Below are 22,767 nucleotides of genomic sequence, written 5' to 3' on the forward strand. Positions count from 1 at the left end.
CAAGTGCAGGACTGTCACGTTCGCTAGGCGAGCAGAATGGCTCGCCTAGCGAAGGCCAAGAATGGGCACAAAATGCCCCTGCGCCCAGAGAAAACTGGGCCTGTGGAACTGTCATGTTCGCCTAGCGAACAGACCTTCGCCTAGCGAAGAACTCGCTTCAACCTTCGCCCCAGCGAGGTTGAGAGGTTTTGCTACTGGAATGCTCGCTGGGGACTCGCTAGAGCCTCGCCTAGCGAGCTAGTGCTGGCTGCTCTTTTCACCAAAACAGACTGAATTCGCTGCCACTTCGCCTTCAGTTCGCCTAGCGAATTAATTAACCAATTTACTGGAGCCTTTCGCCAGGAGCTCGCCTAGCGAAGGTTTTGCTTCGCCACATCCTCACCTAGCGAGCTGGCAGATGAAATGCTCCTTTGCTTTGGTTCCTTTGCCAATTCTCTTGTGTCTTTATTATCAATTAATTCATGCCTTTCCTGCACAATAACAAACACATCAAAGGCACCAAGCTTGTTTATCAATGTACGCATTCCATGTAAAATAAATGTGATTTTGACAATTTTAGCAAGGCACAAGAGTGAAAGATGCCCACATATGATAGCTCAAATAAGCACTTTTGGGCATCTAACACCTACCCAATGCAATCTATACCTAGGAACTCCTAGATAGAAACCTCCAGTTTCCATTCCTATCACTACAAATACAATGTAATGTTACCACACCTTGAACTTGCTTCACAGCTTCATTCAAGAACAAAATCACTCTTGCCTACAGGCTTCGAGTTACAAACACTCTCAGGTTTACCACTGAGAAACACATGGTAACCTTCCCACAGATTGGGAGGTTTACCTTACACACACCCCTCAAAATTCATTCTAAGAGGCTTACAAATACTAGATTACAATCAGCTATTTATAACCTAATCACCCAACTGGATTTGGGCCTTCAGAAAATTGCAGCAGACTTGTTCTTGCTATTGCAACTTCAGCAGAAAAATTCTGCTACAAACAAGGTCTTCAAGTTCCTAAATTCTCTCCATATATATCTCCATATTTAGAGCCTATATATATTCTGATTTAGTCTTCAAGACCTCCACAAGGGAGTTAGGATATTCACCAGATATCCTTGCTGATCCCATGACATATACTGAATTAATTAATTCAGTTTCCTACACATGTGCGATGTCACAGACCTGATGTCGTGACATCGTACATGACATGTTGGTCCAGATGTTGAATTTCTTCAACCCAACATATTAAAACAACAAAGATGATTACATTATTTGTTTTCTAAAATTAATGCCAATCCTAAGGAATCAACACATATATCTGTCCTTTTTGTTCACAAGAAAAACTATCAGCAGTTAAACAACAGTTTAAACAGCAGCAGAAGCAAACACATAATTACTAGTTATAGAAGCAACTAGTAAAACACACAAATGCACAAGAGGGTACTTCTTCTCCCCCTAAGTCTGTTCAATACAGACATCTCCTTTGACAATAATAGCACCTGTAATAACAACACCTATAACAATCAGAATATCATTCTGACATCTGCTTCAACATCACCTGTGCACCACATCGGACATCTCCTACAACATCTGTAAACAGAATATCATTCTGTCTTACATCAACCACATCTCCTTCAATAATAGTTGTTCATCTGTTCAGCTACACCAACACATACATCTCCTCACAACTCCAGATATTTAACTGCTCCATCAACACATACATCTCCACACAGCTCCATTAGCACATACATCTCCACACAGCTCCATTAGCACATACATCTCCACACAGCTCCACATAATCACCTCTCTCCATTTTTAGTCAAAATTGACCAAAGGTGACCAATTAGACAAAATAAATGTCAATCAGCCTAGCAGAGAATGTCACAACAGATGTCATAACATATAAAATGTTAAAACATAATTGTTAGGAGATACAAACCATAATTATACACAACTATGATAACTAAGATAATTAGAAATCCATGGAACTCATTAAGAGCCCAAATATTACATAAAGGCATCAGTAAGGACTGCCACAAATTACACACATTTCAAAAAAACAGTAAAACATCCAAGCTTCCATAACATTCATAACAGCAGGGGGGACCAATCTTCATATCAGCACACAACACACACAGTCTTCAAAACAGGGAGAACCATTACCACTTAATCTAAGGAAGTGGCATCATATTCACCTTCAGAATCAGAGTTGCCACTAGATTGAGCATTGGACCTCTCACTTGAGGTATTGGCATCTGAATCCTTGGTCTCACCAGCCTTCTCCATCTCTTCCTTCTCTAAGCTACTAATAAGAACCTCCAAGGCCTCTTTCCTTGCCTTGGCAACCCTAATACCATTATCCATCTCCTTACAAGTTTCCTTTAATTGATCAATCAAGCTACCTTGAGAGGAAGGCTCCTTTCTTGCAGATGTCATGACAACATCATTGACATGGCTTCCTTCAAACAACTTGTAGTGAATGGATATTGGAGGCTTTCTTCTGCTGGGAATATCACTAGTGTTGAGAATGCCTGGTTGCCGGCTTAAGATAAACCCACAGATGATAGATGGAAAGGCAATGGGCAGCTTCACTGCATTAGTAGAGGCATGTCTGACAATTTGATCAAACATAAACCTTCCAAAGTCAAAGTTTATACTGGTTCCAATAGCATGAATGATTCTTCCAAGACCAATAGAGATGGTTGAGATATGATTAGTAGGCACCCAGTTGGCTGAACCAATCTTATGTAATATGGCATATTTGACAGTTAGCTTGCCAGCTGATAGGTGATTCTTACTAGGCCACTCCTTAACTTGGCCAGCAGTAATAGTCCTACAGACTTCATTGTCTGTAGCCTCTAAATCCACACCTCCTTCAGTTCCTCTCCCTAGGAACTTGTTGATTATGGTTGGGGAGAATCTCACACATCTACCTCTTACCAAAACCTTGAAGAATTCCTTGCTACTCTTTTCAGAAATATCCTCAGGGATATTCACAACAAACTCTTTTACTAACCCCTCAAAACATTGGGGTAAACCAACAACAGTTTTCATCAGACCAGCAACCTTAATCAATTCCATGACTTCCTTCACCTCTATAGCCTCCTTTCCCAGCTCCCTTTCAACAGCCACCCTCCTTTGAATGACAAACTTCCATTTGGCAGCACCATCTTCTAGATGGAAAGAGATGTTATCTAAGTGAACAACTGCAACTTTTCCTGGAGACTTCTTAATAGTGTTCTTGGCATACTTGCTTTGAGATAGAAAGATAAAGTCTTCCATCTTCTTGACTTGTAGCCCAAGAAAGTAGGTCAGTTCTCCAACAAGGCTCATCTAAAACTCAGACTGCATTTGTCTAACAAAATGTTCAACCATCTGATCCGACATCCCACCAAACACAATGTCATCTACATATATTTGTGCCACCATGAGCTTCCCTCATTCATTCTTCACAAATAGAGTTTTATCAATACCTCCTTTCCTGTATCCATTGTTAGTGAGGAACACTGTGAGTCTCTCATACCAAGCCCTGGGAGCTTGCTTCAACCCATAGAGGGCTTTCTTCAATCTGTACACATGCTTTGGAAGATCTGGATCTGTGAATCCTTTAGGCTATTCAACATATACTTCCTTATTTAAGTAGCCATTTAAGAAGGCACTTTTTACATCCATTTGAAACAGTTTGAATTTAAGAATACATGCCACTGCAAGCAATAATCTAATGGACTCAAGGCGAGCTACAGGAGCAAATGTTTCATCAAAGTCCACTCCTTCAACTTGAGTATATCCTTGTGCTACTAATCTTGCTTTGTTTTTAGTAACAACCCCTTGTTCATCAGATTTATTCTTATATACCCACTTTGTACCTATGACATTTACTCCTTCAGGTCTAGGAACCAGTTCCCATACTTCATTCCTCTTGAATTGACCTAACTCCTCCTGCATGGCATTGATCCAGAACTCATTAGTCAAGGCTTCCTTGACATTCCTAGGTTCAATCTTTGACACAAAGCAGCCATGTGAGATCACTTCCCTTGCTCTAGTAGTGACCCCTTTATTTGGATCTCCTATAATGAGATCTTTGGGATGATCCTTCTGAATTTTGATAGAGGGTCCCTTGTTGATTTTGTCATCTTCAGGTTCAGCTTGAGGAGGTTCACTTTCCTTATTTTTGTCTGAGAAGACAGTTAGGGAATCATTCAGAGATGTCTCGACATCCTCTGTGACATCAGTTTGTTGGTCATCAACCAACACATTAATAGATTCCATCAATACATTAGTTCTAGAATTAAAGACCCTGTAAGCTTTGCTGTTTCTTGAATAGCCTAGAAATATTCCCTCATCACTTTTGGGATCCATCTTCCTTCTTTTCTCACGATCAGTCAAGATATAACATTTACTACCAAATACATGGAAGTATTTGACTATAGGTCTTCTTCCTTTCCAGACTTCATTTAGGGTTGTGGGAGTCCCTTTTTTCAATGTCACTCTGTTGTGAACATAACAGGCTGTGTTCATGGCTTCAGCCCAAAAATGGTAGGGCAATTTCTTAGCATGAATCATGGCTCTGGCTGATTCTTGAAGAGTTCTATTTTTTCTTTCCACCACTCCATTTTGCTGGGGAGTAATGGGAGATGAGAACTCATGATGAATTCCTTCTGAAAAACAAAATTCAGCAAATTTGTTGTTCTCAAATTCCTTCCCATGATCACTTCTAATTTTGATAACAGGACTTTCCTTTTCTCTTTGTAGTTTTAGACAAAGCTCCTTGAAGACTTCAAAAACATCAGATTTTTCTCTTATAAAATTGATCCAGGTGTATCTGGAGAAGTCATCCACCACTACATATGCATACTTCTTCCCACCAAGGCTTTCCACTTGCATGGGTCCCATTAAATCTATATGAAGGAGTTCCAAAACTTTGGTAGTGGTGTCATGTCTGAGCTTCTGGTGTGACATCCTTGTCTGTTTTCTAATCTGACATTCTCCACAGATTTTTCCTTCATCAATCTTCAAGTTGGGAATTCCTCTAACAACTTCAACAGATATGATCCTCTTCATACCTTTAAGATGCAGATGGCCCAATCTTTGATGCCATATCTTCACTTCTTCCTCTTTGTCCAAGGTACACTTTGAAGAGTAACCAGTTTCTTGAGAACTCCACATGTAACAGTTGTCTTTAGACCTAACTCCTTTCATGATCACTTCATTTTCCTTGTTAGTAATCAGACATTCAATTTTAGTGAAGTTTACATTTAGACCTTAGTCACACAGTTGACTGATGCTTATTAGATTAGCAGTTAGTCCCTTAACAAGTAGGACATTGTCAAGGTCAGGAACTCCAAGGCAATCAAGCTTACCAATTCCTTTGATTTCACCCTTTACTCCATCACAAAAGGTTACATAACTTGTGGCATGGGGATAAAGTCCAGTTAGCAGGTTTTTGTTTCCATTCATGTGTCTGGAGCAACCACTGTCAAAATACCAATCTTCTTTGGCTGAAACTCTGAAGGAAATGTAAGCTATTAGACTTGAACCATTAGTCTTGGGAACCCATAGCTTCTTGTTGAATGGCCTGTGATGGTTGGGTCTTGGTTGATGGTGAGTCTGATAATGAACAAGGCTAGGATAACCATACAGCTTATAGCAGAAGGGCTTTAGGTGGCCAAGTTTTCCACAGTAATGGCATCTCCATCTTTGATGTTTCCCTTTTTGTTGTCTTTCCTTCTGATGTTGTGACATGTGATGTGACATTGCAGGTTTGTTATCAATATGGCTGCACTTAGGTTTGGATTTAGGTTTGCCATTTTCGTAACTGCTATCAGACTTAGATTCATTGAACCCAATGCCAGATTTGTCTCCTGTTGGTTGACCAGTCTGAAGAATCTTGTCTAAGATGTCAGATCCATTGTTAAGCATTCTTACATACTTGGTCATCTCATCTAGTTTGGAATTCAAGAGTACAACTTCAGTTTTCAACTTGGAGATGGTTTCCACATGTTCCCCCTTTTCACTTTCCAGCTGAGCTATCACTTTCTTCTGGTTTTCGACTTGTTTGCACACTTCTGCACTTTTGTGACACAACTCTCTGTAGGTAGTGGCCAACTCTTCAAAGGTTACTTCATCATCACTTGTCTCTTCATCAGAACCCCATCTCCCTGTCAATGCAGTCACATGATTTACAGCTTCTTTTGTTTCACTTTCATCAGACCAAGAGGCAGCAAGACTCCTCTTCTGTTTCTTGAGATAGGTCCCACATTCAGTTTTAATGTGACCATACCCATCACATTCATAGCACTGAACTCCTTTTCCTTCTTTTGACTTTTCTTCTGGCCTTGATCTTCTTCCAATATTGTTGGATTTATTGATGTCAGATGCGATGTTCTTGACATTTGCCTTAGATCTTACATCCATCTTTTTCATAAGTCTGTTGAACTGTCTTCCCAGCATTGCTACCTCATTTGCCAGATATTCATCAATCTCTTGACCACCTTCCTCATCTTCCTCTACTGTGTTTGACATGAAGGCTATGCTTTTGGCTTTCTTTTCAGATCCATCACCTATTCCCATCTCAAATGTTTGGAGGGATCCAATTAGCTCATCAACTCTCATATTTGAGATGTCTTGAGATTCTTCTATGGCTGTCACCTTCATATCAAATCTCTTGGGGAGTGACCTAAGTATTTTCCTTACTAGCTTCTCATCTGACATCTTCTCTCCCGGAGCTCCAGAGGCATTGGCAATTTCAAGGATATTCATGTGAAATTCATGAATATTTTCATCTTCTTTCATCCTTAAATTTTCAAACTTGGTAGTGAGCAGCTGTAGTCTAGACATCTTCACTCTAGAGGTGCCTTCATGAGTGGTTTTGAGAATGTCCCAAGCATCTTTAGCCACCTCACAGCGGTTTACCAATCTGAAGATATTCTTGTCTACTCCATTGAATATGGCATTCAATGCTTTAGAGTTTCCAAGGGCTAGATCCTCCTCCTCCTTGGACCATTGTTCTTTAGGCTTCTTATCAATAGTGGCTTCCCCTTCCTTAGTAATTACTGGATGTTCCCAGCCTGTTAACAGAGCCTTCCAAGCCTTGTTATCAAGAGATTTTAGGAAAGCTACCATTCTAGGTTTCCAATAGTCATAGTTAGATCCATCCAAAATTGGTGGCCTCTGAACAGATCCACCATCTCTCTCCATAGTACCAGAAAGTATTATCCCTAGATCTCACCCAGAACCAGGCTCTGATACCAATTGAAATTCTGGTATCAGATATGAGATGTCAAAGGTAATGTCACGACACTAATATCTGAGTAACACAAACAAGATAAAGATAAAGAATGGTAATGCAAAAGACACAAGCAATTGTTAACCCAGTTCGGTGCAACTCACCTACGTCTGGGGGCTACCAAGCCAGGAAGAAAATCCACTAAATAGAATCAGTTCAAAGACTCTCGGTACACTTCAAAAAGTTACAGTCTTTCTCACCTAATCTCTACCCGTGCAATTTCTACCTAAGCACTCTTAGATATGAGAACCCACTCACTCCCCCTCAATCACACCTGTGATTTTAAACAACAATTCCTTGTGAAAAGAAGACACTTTTCAATAACACACACTTGATTTTACTTAACAGTTTCAATCAAGTAGATACACACTTGATCTTTCTTAACAGCTTTGATCAAGTAGACACATACTTGATCTTGCTTAACAGCTTTGATCAAGTAGATACACACTCTTGCTTACAAGCTTAGAGTGACAAATTACAACCCACAAATAAGACCAATTAAATCATCTATGGATGAGTTGAATGGCTTACAAGTCTCACGACTAAACAAGACACAAACCCTTGCTCTCTCTCAATATTTCGCTATGTAGTGGTTATGTATCAAATCAGGTTTTCCATGTCCTATTTATAGAAGCATTCAGCTGGGCTTGAACATCTTGAAAACCCTAAAACTATTTTCCAATTAAATCTTCTCATAACAACTGGTTAGATCTCCTTGGAAAATAAGTAAATCGGGTTGTAATCAATGATTGAATGCGCCTGCAAATCAGATCTTTAACCATACATAGATTGTCATTAAATGCGCAATCACATAACACATAACATTCACCCTGGATGTTTTGTGTACAGGATGTCATGACATCGGGTCTGACATCCTAGAACAATCCTGTATAATTCCATTTATAATTTCCAGCAGGTACATAATATCAGATGTCATGACATAGTGTATGACATCCTGAAATAATCCTGCATAATTATGATTTTAAACTCCAGCAGGTACATAAATATCTTATGTTAAGACATCACATGCAACATCTTGTGAACACTCTTTGTTTTACCAAAATTGCTGCCAACACTTAGAACCAATAAAACCCAATGAAAGAGGGGTAAGGAGGATGCCAAGGTATGATCCCAATGCTAATGCTTATGATGAAATTGCATGAGGGATCTTAGGGTCAAAATTGGGGTCTTACATGTCGGGAACAATGGATCTTCATGTTAGAAGATGAACTCCGCCAGGGAATACAAGAGATAAAACCTTGCATGAGGAGTTAAGCAAAATGTTGGGGATGCTATGACCAAGATCATTGCATTCCTCAATAATCAACAAATCCTTCCTTAGAAATTGCGAAATAGACCAATTTCAAGGAAAAGATAATCGAATCTGGATAAACTGCTGAAATTATGCAACACAAATATGCTAATGGAAACTAAATAAAGGTTTCGGATCTCCAGAATCCAACCATAAATTGGAGGGTATCAACTGGAGCATCACAACTGTGGAATATGGATTTTCAAAAGGGACCATCATCAAATCGACTCCACTGGGGAAGTGACTTTCCAACTCCGCTGAGGATAACTAACAAACTGTTGGGGAGGAAAATAGTTACCAAACCGACTGCTTGGGGAAGACAACAGGGCTTCGCACTTCAAGACTTACTTGTTCTTAGATTGTTGTTGACATTCCTTGCCGAAATCGATTATTCTTAAAGTGATTGTTTTTTATTATTTTTAAGAAAAATATTTTTTTTATTCATTATTTCAAAATTATCATCATAAAAATTCAATTTTATTTAGAAGAAGTAGATAAGAATAGAAACAATTGGATAAAATGCTCAATTTTATTTAATAGAATGGTAGTCTGGAAATGACAAGACTCCATAGATCTTTACAAAGTTGAAAATGGTAATTTACATGGAAAAGGGCTACATTGAATACAATGATCACTACTCTCCTTACCAACTTCAATATGCATTGTGCTTGTCTTTAGTTGATGAATCAGAACTCGCTCAAGATTGCTTTCCAGGATTAGAACTAACCGAATGCAGTTACTTGCCATAGTCCTTAATTTTTGCCTAGATTTCCCCAAGGTGGGGTAACCAATCTACCGGGATGAATTTTTTGTTTTATGTCTCTAATTTTTGCCTGGATCTCCCTTTCGGGTTTTCAATCCACCGAGACGCTCATTTTTGCCTAAGCCGTCCTTTTGAGTTTTCAACTTAGCGAGTTATTCTTTTCTTTTTAGGAAAAGTATTTCTTGACTGCATCAGCGTTCACAGGACGCGTGAACTTTTCACCATCCATAGTTGTAAGAATCAAACCTGAAAAGGCTCTTTTAACAACAAATGGGCCTTCATAATTAGGAGTCCATTTGCCTCTAGCGTCAGGTTTGAAAGATAAAATCTTCTTGAGCACGGGGTCACCTTCTCTAAACACACAAGGCTTGACCTTCTTATCAAATGCTTTCTTCATTCTCTATTGATATAACTGACCATGATACATTGCAGTCAATCTCTTCTCTTCAATCAAATTCAACTGATCATATCTAGTTTGACACCATTCAGCTTCAGTCAACTTGGCCTCCATTAGCCCACACAGTGACAGGATCTTAACCTTTACTGGAGGCACAACTTCCATGCTATAAACAAGAGAGAAAGGGGTTGCCTCTGTTGAAGTGCGAATGGATGTACGGTACCCATGCAAAGCAAATGGGAGCATCTGATGCCAATCTTTATATGTCACAACCATCTTCTGAATGATCTTCTTAATATTCTTATTTGCAGCTTCAACAACCTCATTCATCTTAGGTCTGTAGGGAGAAGAATTATGATGTGCAATCTTAAAGTCTTTGAAAAGGGCTTCCACCATATTATTGTTCAAGTTAGATCCATTATCAGTAATGATCTTACTTGTCACACCATAACGGCATATAATCTGATTCTCGATAAACCTTACAATAACTTGCTTGGTCACATTTGTGTGCGATGTCGCTTCAACCCATTTTGTGAAGTAATCAATGGCCACCAGAATGAAGCGATGTCCGTTCGAAGCTTTAGGCTCAATCATGACAATCATATCAATTTCCCACATGGAGAATGGCCATGGAGAGGAAATGACATTTAACAGTGCTGGAGGAACATGAATCTTATCTGCATAGATTTGACACTTGTGGCATTTCTTCACAAACTTGCAACAGTCAGATTCCATTGTCAGCCAATAGTAACCTGCTCTCAACATCTTTTTTGCCATATCATGTCCATTGGAATGAGTACCAAAGGAACCTTCATGGACTTTAGTCATCAACATGTCTGCTTCGTGTCTATCCACACATCTGAGCAGAATCATATCGAAGTTTCTCTTGTAAAGCACATCACCATTCAGGTAGAAGTTGCCAGCTAATCTTCTCAAAGCCTTCTTATCTTTCAAAGATGCCCCGGGAGGGTAAATCTGACTTTGGAGGAAACATTTGATATCAAAATACCATGGCTTTTCATCTTTGATTTCTTCAACAGCAAACACATGAGCTCGCCTATCAAGACGCATCACAATCAAATTGGGAACTTCATTCCAAAATTTCACCATAATCATTGAAGCCAATGTGGCAAGAGCATCTGCCATCCAGTTTTCATCTCGAGGGATATGATGAAACTCAACCTTTGTAAAGAAAGTTGAAATCCTCCTCATATAGTCTCTATATGGTATCAAACTGGGTTGATTCGTCTCCCATTCACCTTTGATCTGATTCACAACCAAAGTTGAATCTCCATAGACGTCAAGATATTTTATTCTGAGATCAATGGCCTCTTCAAGCCCTATAATGCAAGTTTCATACTCAACCATATTGTTTGTACACTTGAAAGTTAATCTAGTTGTAAACGGAAAATGAGTGCCTTGAGGAGTAATAATCATTGCGCCAATGCCATTACCATATAAATTAATAGCTCCATCAAATACCATGCCCCAACGGGAACCATGTTCTGGCCCTTCTTTAAGCAATGGTTCATCACAATCTTTCATCTTCAAGTACAAAATCTATTCATCAGGAAAATCATATTGCACTGACTGGTAATCTTCAATCGGTTGGTGAGCCAAATGGTCAGCCAAGACACTACCTTTGATTGCTTTTTGAGATCGGTATTCAATATCATACTCTGATAACAACATCTGCCAACGGGAAATTCTCCCAGTTAAAGCAGGCTTCTCAAAAATATACTTGATTGGATCCATTTTGGATATCAACCAAGTAGTGTGATTCAACATATACTGGCATAGACGCTTAGCAGCCCAAGCCAATGCGCAACATGTCTTCTCAAGCATCGAATACCGAGTCTCACAGTCAGTGAACTTCTTACTGAGGTAGTAAAGTGCGTACTCTTTCTTCCCAGATTCATCCTGCTGACCAAGAACACAACCCATACTCTCATCAAGCACAGTCAAATACATGATCAATGGTCTTCCTTCAATAGGCGAAGATAGAATCGAAGGCTCAAGCAGATACTCTTTGATACTGTCAAAAGCTTTTTGGAAATCTTCGGTCCAATCACAAGACTGATCTTTCCGAAGAAGCTTAAATATAGGCGCATATGTGGCAGTCATATGCGATATGAATCTTGAGATATAATTCAAGCGGCCAAGAAAACCTCTGACTTGCTTCTCAGTTTTGGGCGCATGCATCTCTTGTATTGCTTTGACCTTGGCAGGATCAACTTCAATACCCTTCTCACTGACAATAAAGCCCAACAACTTACCAGAACGAACACCAAAAGTACACTTACTGGGATTCAAGCGGAGTTTATACTTCCTCAAATGTTGGAATAACTTCAACAAATGTTCAACATGTTCTTCTTCATCACTTGATTTAGAAATAATATCATCGACATAAACTTCAATCATGAAAAAGAGTTGTCATAGCTCTCTGGTACATTTCACTAGCATTCTTTAAACCGAAAGGCATCACTCTATAACATAGTGTTCCCCAGGGTGTAATGAATATGGTCTTATCCATATCTTCAGGTGCCATCTTGATTTGATTATAACCGAAAAATCCATCCATAAATGAGAAGATTTTGAATTTAGCTGTATTGTCTACCAACATATCAATGTGTTGCAGAGGAAAATCATCTTTCAGACTAGCTTTGTTCAAATCTCTATAATCAACACACATATGGACTTTTCCATCTTTCTTTGGAACAGGCACAATATTGGCCACCCACTGCGGATACTCGGAGGTAACAAGAAAACCATCTTTGATATGCTTCTGCACTTCCTCTTTGATCTTCACTGTCATATTAGGATGCGTTCTTCTCAACTTCTGCTTGACCGGCGGGCATTCTAGCTTAAACGGTAATTTGTGCTCCATGATCTTAGAATTCAGCCTAGGCATATCTTGATAGGACCAAGAAAGCACATCAGAATAATCTCGAAGAAGATTGACCAACCCCTTCTTAGCTTATGGACACAGTTGAAACCCATTCTTGACTTCCTTCACATTATCTTCAGAACCCAAGTTGACCAGTTCAATCTGCTCTTCATACGGCTGAATGGCTTTTTCCTCGTGCTTAAGCAAACAAGATAATTCGTCAGATACTTCTTCATCATCAGTCTCTTCCTCAGCTTCAAACACAGGGAAATCAAAGTTTGGAAAGGGAGTAGGATCATTGTATTCAATGGTTTTGAGAACTAACCTGCATAATGATTTGATATTTTGATTTTAGAGAAGTGGAGTGTGATCAAATATTATGCAGATGGAAGATTATTATTTACTTATGTTTTTTTGTGATTACCATTTTCAGAAAAAGCGAGAAGTAAAAATAAAACATCATAGATGTGGATGAATAAAATTGTATTTTATTGATGATAATAATAAAAACGCCCAACAATGTTCACTTTTCCCTTAGGCATAGGAGAAGGATTTTCCTTAAAACAATAGAAAAAAAATTACTTAGATCGATGAATGACAACAAGAACGTCAACAGCAACCCAATTGTTGCAAGTCTGGCTGCGCGTCACAAAGTTGGCGCAAGCTTCATCTTCATCACCATCTTCAATAATGGCAGCTGAGTGTTGATCCTTCCCATGAATAAACCCTCCACTACGGAATACTGGTTGCATAACTTTGACTTTGGCATTGAACGCCCCTGGTTGAAATCCCAATCCAGCTATGTTCTTGTTCTCGGCAATCTCCATAACATGCCCCACTGATCAATACTGTCAGCTTGAATATCCTTTTGTGCATCCTTCAAAGAGGACATGGGTGCCCTAGTTTTCTTCAACTCATCAGTAATAGACAAGGCTTGGAACGATGTTCCAACCTCCTCCTCAGCTTCAACATATGTGAATGATGACAAATGGATCACCAATAATGCCTTCTCTCCACCACCAACAACAAGTTTACCGTTCTTCACAAATTTTAACTTCTGGTGTAGAGTAGGCGTCACTGCTCTTGCTTCATGAATCCATGGCCTTCCCAACAAGAAACTATAGGCCGGTGGATATCCATTACCTGGAAATTAATATGAAAATCACTCGGACCTATCTTAACTGGAAGGTCCACTTCACCAATGACAGTTTTACACGAACCGTCAAACACTTTTATAACCACACCACTGTACCTCACCAGGGTGCCTTGATAGGAAAGTCTTGACAAATTATATTTTGGAAGCACATTCAAAGATGACTCTGTATCAACCAACACATTGGACAGAGCATCCTCCTTGCAATTCATAGAAATATGGAGTGCCAGATTGTGATTTCTGCCTTCCTTAGGAAACTCTTCATCGCAAAAACTCATATTATTACAAGAAGTAATGTTGGAAACTATGTGGTCAAACTGATCCATGGTCACATCATGCTCAACATAAGCCTGCTCCAACACTTTCTGCAATGCCTCCCTATGTGCTTCAGAATTCATCAGCAATGATAGCACAAAGATCTTTGACGGAGTCTGGAGCAACTGTTCTACCACATTGAACTCACTTCTCTTTATCAATTTTAATACTTCATCATCATCGTTAGTCTTCAACTTTCCGGATTCACCAGACTGACACGTTGGAGCACTAACCGGATTCACCACTGGAATCTCTGCCTTCTTACTTGTTATCACATCTTCTACTACTTTTGGGAAAACTGGACTGAATACTAGACCGTTACGGGCCACCTTTGCAATATCAGCAATATTTGTAACACCCTTCTAAATACCCCAAATATTTAATTAAAACAACAGCATATAAATCAATATCAGAGTAATCATGCACCAAGGGTGTCACATAATACTTCACATAATTCACCGTAAAAATCAGTCATGCTCATTATTTAATTCAACATAAACACTTCTTTGAAAATTCGCAGCGGATAGAAACATTCAACATCTGTAATATCTTAAAATTAACATTTATTCAACAAATAAAACATCCCGTCCCGATGTTACATCTATCAGAGCATGACCCACTAAAACCACTCTAGACTTCAAGCACTAGCTTCTACTCAACTCACTGCTCGTTACCTGAAAAATATAACTGTAAGGGTGAGTTCCTCAATCGATATAACAAATATTATAAATCATCATGTTATGTTAAGTAACTTTACACGTTAATCACCCACATCATATCATGCATTCGGTAGCAGCATATTCAACTCAACATCATATTCAAACACAACGTAAATGCAACTCAAATGAGACTCGACTCTTCATGCATGTGGTACCATTTGGAGTAAAACTCCCAACTTAAAATCATTGCCAGTTTAGTGGGCATCAAGGCATAAGCCTTCAACTTTCAACTTAAAATTTTTGCCAATCCAGGCCAACGTGGTGTGAGCAAAAGCCCCATAATTTTGCCAATCCAGGCCAACGTGGTGTGAGCAAAAGCCCCGACTTAATGCATATGAATGTATATGGCATGTACGACTTGAAAGTTCAACAACATAATAACAACGACAACATAACAGCTTTTTCAGCAACAACAACTTAAAAATCAACTTTGGCTCATCAGCCTACAACTCAGCATTTTCAACAAAACAACTTATATTCAACTTTGGCTCATCAGCCTACAACTTAATATTTTCCACAAAACAAATTATCAACATATTTGCATCAACATTTCACAACATAGACTCCACGAATTTATTTGTCACAATTGGATACAATAGGCCAATCACCAATTACACTTACATCATAAAAATCAACCATTTTTACATACTGCAACAGTGTTAACCGGTTAACGCTATAGGTTAACCGGTTAACGCAGGAAAATTACACTTCCAGGCAAAACGCAACAGTGTTAACCGGTTAACGCTATAGGTTAACCGGTTAACGCAGGCAAAACTCAACATTTTTCACAATTTATAACAGTGTTAACCGGTTAACACCCTGGGTTAACCGGTTAACGCAGGCGAAACAGCAGTTCCTGCGCTAACACAAGGCAGAATGCAGAGTTTCCGCATTTTCCGCCGTTGGAGGACTTCCGGACCTCCGATTCAACTTCCGTAAAAAGCTATACGCTCAGAAATTCACAATACACTCAAACACAAATTCAATTTCAGCTTTAATACTACTTATTCAACATAATTTCTCAGCATTCTAAATCCCAATTAGGGTCAATCGACGGCTTATCACTACCCATTACATGTTAATCGATAATACCCATTAAACGACGATAAACCCCCCTTACCTTAACAATCCGGCAACTCTTCGAGCTTCAAGCTTTTCCGTTCTCCAACCTTTGCTCTACAGCTCTTTGCCCTTTTCCTCTTCTCTGCAGCTTCTCAGTTTTCACGTAAAAACCTTTTCCAAAAATGAAAACCTTTTCTCTTATTCCACTTATATATTTTCCAATACTAATTATTATTCCAAATAATAATAATAATAATCCAATAATTCAATTTATTTAATTAAATTATTAAATATATTATTAACTTAATTAAATAATTCTTTTACTTTATTTGGGGTGTTACAACTCTCCCCCACTAAAAGAGTTTTCGTCCTCGAAAACATACCTCAAGCAAATAACTCCGGATAGGACTCCTTCATCTGACTCTCCAGTTCCCAAGTCACATTGCCACCTGCTGGTCCTCCCCAAGCTACCTTCACCAAGGCAATCTCTTTACCCCGCAACTGCTTCAACTCTCGATCCTCGATCCTCATAGGTGATGTTTCAACAGTCAGGTTATCTCTCACCTGTACATCATCCACTTGGACTACATGCGACGGATCATGAATGTACCTCCTCAACTGAGACACATGAAAAACCTCATGCAAATTCGCAAGTGACGGTGGTAAAGCGACACGATAGGCTACCTCTCCTATCCTCTCTAAAACCTGATAAGGACCAATAAATCGAGGTGTCAACTTCTTCGACTTCAAAGCCCGACCAACACCTGTTATCGGAGTAACACGAAGAAACACATGATCTCCCTCTTGAAACTCAAGTGACTTCCTCCTCTTGTCATGATAACTCTTCTGACGACTCTGAGTCATCCTCATCTTCTCCTGAATCATCTTAATCTTTTTTGTAGTCTGTTGAACAATTTCCGGTCCGACCACAGCACTCTCACCGGACTCACACCAACATAACGGTGTCCGACATCTCCTACCATACAAAGCTTCAAACGGCGCCATACCAATGCTCGAATGAAAACTATTGTTGTAGGTAAACTCAATCAACGGTAAATAACAATCCCAACCACCTCCTTTTTCCAAAACACAAGCTCTCAAAAGGTCCTCTAATGACTGAATCGTCCTCTCAGTCTGACCGTCAGTCTACGGATGATATGCAGAACTCAATCTCAGCTTAGTTCCCAAAGCTCTCTGCAAACCTTCCCAGAACTTCGATGTAAATCTAGGATCTCTGTCCGAAACAATACTCGACGGAATACCATGCAAACTTACAATCTTCTCAATATACAACTCAGCCAATTTTTCTAACGGATAATCCATTCTAATCGGAATGAAATGAGCCGACTTTGTCAATCTGTCAACAATCACCCAAATAGCTTCAAAATTCTTAATTGTCCTCGGTAAACCAGAAACAAAATCCATACTAATACTATCCCACTTCCACTCTGGAATAGCCAACGGTTGCATTAGCCCAGACGGCTTCTGATGCTCAATCTTTGACTTCTGACAAGTCAAACAAGAATAGACAAAACTCGCAATTTCTCTTTTCATTCCCGGCCACCAAAATAACTTCTTCAAATCATGATACATCTTCGTAGCTCCAGGATGAATACTCAGACCACTACGATGTCCTTCCTCAAGAATACTCTTCTTAAGCTCGGTAACATCCGGAATACACACCCGACTACCAAACTTCAAAATACCATTCTCATCAACTCTGAATTCGCCACCTTGACCTTGATTCACTAGAGTCAACTTATCAACCAAAAGCATATCAGATTTCTGACCCTCTCTGATCTCATCCAGAATACCACTCGTCAACTTCAACATTCCCAATTTAACACTATTGTGAGTACTCTCACACACCAAACTCAAGTCTCTAAACTGTTCAATTAAATCCAATTCCTTAACCATTAACATAGACATATGTAATGATTTCCGACTCAATGCATCAGCCACTACGTTTGCTTTACCCGGATGGTAATTCAACCCAAAGTCATAATCCTTCAGAAGCTCTAACCATCTTCTCTGCCTCATATTCAGCTCTTTCTGATCAAACAAATACTTTAAACTTTTATGGTCACTGAAAACCTCAAATCTTGACCCGTACAAGTAATGTCTCCATAACTTCAGAACAAACACCACAGCTGCCAACTCTAAATCGTGCGTCGGATAGTTCCTCTCATGAACCCTCAGCTGTCTTGAAGCATAAGCTATAACCTGCTTATTCTGCATCAACACGCCACCCAAACCCAACAATGAAGCATCGCAATAAACTTCAAATGATTCCGACGAACTCGGTAATATCAGAATAGGAGCAGTAGTCAACCTTCTCTTTAGCTCTTGAAAACCTTCTTCACATTTTGAGTCCCAAACAAACGCTTGCCCCTTTCTAGTCAACATCGTCAATGGTAACTCCAACTTAGAAAATCCCTCAATGAACTTCCTATAATAACCAGCCAAACCAAGGAAACTTCGAATCTCAGCAACAGACTTCGGAGCTTCCCACTTAGATACCGCTTCTATCTTAGAAGGATCAACAGCAACACCACCTCTTGAAATCACATGACCAAGAAAACTAACCTCTTCTAACCAAAATTCACACTTGGACAGTTTAGCAAATAACTTCTTTTCTCGTAGGACTTCTAAAACCACTCTCAAATGTTCAGCATGCTCTTCTTCAGATTTCGAATACACCAAAATATCATCAATAAACACCACAACAAACTTGTCTAGGTACGGATGGAAAATCCTATTCATATACTCCATAAATACTCCAGGTGCATTAGTCACACCAAAAGGCATTACAGAATACTCATAATGTCCATACCTTGTTCTGAAAGCAGTCTTCTGAATATCCTCTGTTTTCACACGGATCTGATGATACCCAGATCTCAAATCTATTTTACTGAACACACTTGCACCAACCAACTGATCCATCAAATCATCAATCCTCGGCAAAGGATACCGATTCTTGATCGTCACTTTATTCAGTTGCCTGTAGTCCACACACAACCTCATAGTACCTTCTTTCTTCTTAACCAATAGCACTGGTGCACCCCACGGTGACACACTCGGACGAATAAATTTCTTATCCAATAGATCTTCCAACTGACTCTTCAATTCAGTTAGCTCAACAGCAGACATACGGTACGGAGCCATCGATATCGGCCTAGTACCAGGTACCAAGTCAATAGAGAACTCCACTTCACGCTCTGGCGGCAATTCATTCACTTCTTCAGGAAACACATCAGGAAAATCACACACCACTGCTAGATCGCCAATCACCAGTTTATCTTTAGCCTCCAAAGTCGCTAACAGCATAAACAACTCTGCCCCCTCAGCTACTGCCTCATTCACTTGCCTTACTGATAGAAACAAACTCTTTCCCTCCTCAATCTCAGGAAAGATCACAGTCTTATCAAAACAATTGATAGAAACTCGGTTAAACACCAACCAGTTCATACCCAGAATAACATCAATCTGCACTAGTGGAAGACACACTAGGTCCATCCCAAAGTCTCTACCAAAAATGCTCAAAGGACAATTTAAACAAACCGAAGTAGTAGTCACTGAACCCTTCGCAGGAGTATCAATTACCATACTACCAAACATCTCAGATATCTCTAACTTAAGTTTCACAGCACAATCCAAAGATATAAAGGAATGAGTCGCACCTGTGTCAATAATAGCTACAAGAGGAAAGCCATTAATATAACACGTACCTCGGATCAAACGATCATCTGCAGAAGTCTCAGAACCCGATAAAGCAAAGACCTTGCCTCCTGACTGATTCCCTTTCTTCGGCTTCTGACACTGACTTCCAATATGCCCTTCTTCGCCGCAATTAAAACAAATCACTTCCTTGTGCTTGCAATCAGCTATTGCATGGCCAATCTTACCACAGCGAAAACACCTCTTTACTTCAGCAGTGCATACATTACTCTTATGACCAGCCTGACCACATTTGAAGCAGACTATACCAGCAGGAGCACCTCCCCCACTAGCTCTCTGAGCCGGAGCAGCTCTTTGTCTCCCTTTTCCAGCTGGAACATCGTACGGCTTGCCACGGTTTTGATGTTGCTTGCCTCTGCGGTCACTGACAATCTTGTAATGAGCATTATTGTCTTCTTCAAATATCCTGCAGCTATCAACCAAATCAGTAAAAATGCGTATCTTCTGATACCCAACAGCCTTCTTAATTTCAGAGCGCAATCCGTTCTCAAACTTGATGCACTTCGAAAATTCAGCACCACCACCAGTGTAATGAGGATAAAATTTGGACAGCTCCACAAATTTCGCAGCATAATCAGTGACAGACATGTTTCCTTGCTTCAGCTCAAGGAACTCAATTTCCTTCTTACCACGGACATCTTCCGGATAATACTTTCTCAGGAATTCCCTACGGAATACATCCCAAGTAATGACTTCACCTGCCGCGGTCAATCTATCGTGAGTCTCTAGCCACCAGTCATCAGCTTCGACTGCTAGCATGTGAGTACCATACCGAACCTTCTGAGCTGGAGTGCAATCCATAACACGGAAGATTCTCTCAATCTCTTTCAACCATCCCAAGGCTGCATCTGGATCGTGCTTCCCTTTAAACACCGGCGGATTCTCTCTCTGAAAAGTCGCCAAGCTACGTGACCCAGCATCACCACCAGCATTTGGCAAGTTCTGCACAGCTTGTGCCATCGCTTGCATTGCGGCAGCCATCGCAGCGTCATTCCTTCCAGCCATTTCAACTTATCAATACAACACAACTTAAGTTAGATTAATAACAATTACACAATTGTTAGACAGTAACGACACGACAACTGGCCGGACAGACCAACCTGCTCTGATACCACTAATGTAACACCCTTCTAAATACCCCAAATATTTAATTAAAACAACAGCATATAAATCAATATCAGAGTAATCATGCACCAAGGGTGTCACATAATACTTCACATAATTCACCGTAAAAATCAGTCATGCTCATTATTTAATTCAACATAAACACTTCTTTGAAAATTCGCAGCGGATAGAAACATTCAACATCTGTAATATCTTAAAATTAACATTTATTCAACAAATAAAACATCCCGTCCCGATGTTACATCTATCAGAGCATGACCCACTAAAACCACTCTAGACTTCAAGCACTAGCTTCTACTCAACTCACTGCTCGTTACCTGAAAAATATAACTGTAAGGGTGAGTTCCTCAATCGATATAACAAATATTATAAATCATCATGTTATGTTAAGTAACTTTACACGTTAATCACCCACATCATATCATGCATTCGGTAGCAGCATATTCAACTCAACATCATATTCAAACACAACGTAAATGCAACTCAAATGAGACTCGACTCTTCATGCATGTGGTACCATTTGGAGTAAAACTCCCAACTTAAAATCATTGCCAGTTTAGTGGGCATCAAGGCATAAGCCTTCAACTTTCAACTTAAAATTTTTGCCAATCCAGGCCAACGTGGTGTGAGCAAAAGCCCCATAATTTTGCCAATCCAGGCCAACGTGGTGTGAGCAAAAGCCCCGACTTAATGCATATGAATGTATATGGCATGTACGACTTGAAAGTTCAACAACATAATAACAACGACAACATAACAGCTTTTTCAGCAACAACAACTTAAAAATCAACTTTGGCTCATCAGCCTACAACTCAGCATTTTCAACAAAACAACTTATATTCAACTTTGGCTCATCAGCCTACAACTTAATATTTTCCACAAAACAAATTATCAACATATTTGCATCAACATTTCACAACATAGACTCCACGAATTTATTTGTCACAATTGGATACAATAGGCCAATCACCAATTACACTTACATCATAAAAATCAACCATTTTTACATACTGCAACAGTGTTAACCGGTTAACGCTATAGGTTAACCGGTTAACGCAGGAAAATTACACTTCCAGGAAAAACGCAACAGTGTTAACCGGTTAACGCTATAGGTTAACCGGTTAACGCAGGCAAAACTCAACATTTTTCACAATTTATAACAGTGTTAACCGGTTAACACCCTGGGTTAACCGGTTAACGCAGGCGAAACAGCAGTTCCTGCGCTAACACAAGGCAGAATGCAGAGTTTCCGCATTTTCCGCCGTTGGAGGACTTCCGGACCTCCGATTCAACTTCCGTAAAAAGCTATACGCTCAGAAATTCACAATACACTCAAACACAAATTCAATTTCAGCTTTAATACTACTTATTCAACATAATTTCTCAGCATTCTAAATCCCAATTAGGGTCAATCGACGGCTTATCACTACCCATTACATGTTAATCGATAATACCCATTAAACGACGATAAACCCCCCTTACCTTAACAATCCGGCAACTCTTCGAGCTTCAAGCTTTTCCGTTCTCCAACCTTTGCTCTACAGCTCTTTGCCCTTTTCCTCTTCTCTGCAGCTTCTCAGTTTTCACGTAAAAACCTTTTCCAAAAATGAAAACCTTTTCTCTTATTCCACTTATATATTTTCCAATACTAATTATTATTCCAAATAATAATAATAATAATCCAATAATTCAATTTATTTAATTAAATTATTAAATATATTATTAACTTAATTAAATAATTCTTTTACTTTATTTGGGGTGTTACAATATTCACCAATGAATTTGACAATGGTAGAGGAACCTCTTAACCATCTTCAGTCATTGTGGCATTATACTAACATGGCACATCTTTATCAGATGAGTAAGGAACAAGGCTCGCTAACCGTATAACCAATGGTGATACTGATCTATTGACATTGTTGTTGTTGCTACTATCAAATGAATAACTACCCACTCAGGGGTCTCGAATACAGGCACAATCACATTTACATCATTTATATCCCTTGA

This window comes from Lathyrus oleraceus, chromosome 5, assembly GCF_024323335.1.
Source record: "Lathyrus oleraceus cultivar Zhongwan6 chromosome 5, CAAS_Psat_ZW6_1.0, whole genome shotgun sequence".
Classification (NCBI taxonomy): domain Eukaryota; kingdom Viridiplantae; phylum Streptophyta; class Magnoliopsida; order Fabales; family Fabaceae; genus Lathyrus; species Lathyrus oleraceus.